The following is a 1,566-nucleotide window of genomic DNA, read 5'->3' on the forward strand; positions in this document are numbered from 1 at the left end:
CACACTTTTTTATACTTCGAAGGAGCGGTCTTTGTTTTTGACGCTCACGCAACTTTGCATGCGAGTACATGTGTGATTACTTTAATTAAAATTTCCAAATGATAGGTACGGATCCAGTCCAGACATTTTCCAAATTGGCACTCATCGTCGCGTAGATAGCAGATAAACACGCCAATTGATTCCTATTACGATAAGAGGAGATAAGAATAAAAAGAACACTTTAATTAAAGACATCATCGGATAAAATGATTCTGTGTACTTTTTCAGATGTACAATAATTATACACCGGGATCAAAGTGCATAACCGCCAGCACATACAATATAATGTTTATAATTCTCGTACATCTGAAACTAAATACACAACACCTTCACACAATATAAATACACTAATCGATCCTTACTTTAACCCACTGGTGACGCAAATGAATCACACATACTCTTCAAACAAATGAAACAAAATAGACATAACATCCGCACACATCAAGTTCACACAAAACACAAGCTGTTTCTAGGGAGAAACATTACACAAACACCCGTACACGTTGGTTATCACAAGATGCATGTATTTTCACAAAGTCAACACCCGCTCACGCAAGTTGTAACAATATGCATGTATTTTCGCAAAGAGAACGCCACCCACACACGTAAATTGCTCTAAGACGCATGTATTTCCCCGAAGAAAACAAACAGCAGGTTAGCGGATACAAGACAAGGGGGTCACTAGTGTGTCTTAGAGTTTAAGAACACTCTAAATGCCACAGCGGATGTGACGCTCCCTATCCTCGTAAGGGACGTGTCAGGGGCGTCTTTAAGTATCCCTTGGTGTTGGGTTACACCAGTAGGAGTCTCCTGTCTACGATGTCTGCTCAATCTTTTCTTTCTGAATGATGATGAACATTTATATGGGTTGGAGATGGTGGTGGAGACCGTAAGGTCGTGTGATATGTTTTGGATTTGAAATATAGGCCTAATTTTTTTCTCTTCAAAAATTTAAAATGATAATGTCAATAGGCCTTCGTAGGCAACTAACCATATACATACGTTCGTACTAGAGAAAATGAAACGAATGTCATATATAGAATGTATAGACAGTAACTTCTAATACACCCACGATATCTCTCAACCGCCACACTGGTTGAGTTAACCTCGAGAAACATGATGGTATGAATACTCAACATCACTTGGCCTTTATAGAATACCTCTAGCGTTCTTTAACAAGATTTATGTTTCATTGACGAGTTGCAAGTATGTAAAATGCTCAATGCTAGACCGCCAGCGAGCTTATAGACGTTGTATGAATGTACGCGGTCACTCCTTTTCATCCTTGGTGTGTATATTTGAAGGATTTTGTTATTGCTTCTTACTCCACTTTCCTGAAGGTTAACCTATAAAGGTGGGAGTCAACGAGATAATATATACACTAACTATAATTTACGGACGATGTTGGATAAATTACAAAAGATGAATTTGGAATATAAGTAAACAAAAAATAAGTATAAGAACGCACAGTACTCCAAGAATGGTTCAATGTCGTTTCGGTGAATGGATAGTCCAGAGGATATTACG

At 38.1% G+C, this 1,566-nt stretch overlaps 1 protein-coding gene across 1 annotated transcript in view; it reads left to right on the forward strand.

The window, feature by feature from the left end:
* LOC119593849 overlaps positions 1-1,566 on the forward strand; it is a gene marked incomplete in the record, with an annotated part of 160,221 nt that overhangs the window by 45,829 nt on the left and 112,826 nt on the right.

The sequence above is a fragment of the Penaeus monodon genome, chromosome 32 (genome assembly GCF_015228065.2).
Source record: "Penaeus monodon isolate SGIC_2016 chromosome 32, NSTDA_Pmon_1, whole genome shotgun sequence".
Lineage (NCBI taxonomy): Eukaryota > Metazoa > Arthropoda > Malacostraca > Decapoda > Penaeidae > Penaeus > Penaeus monodon.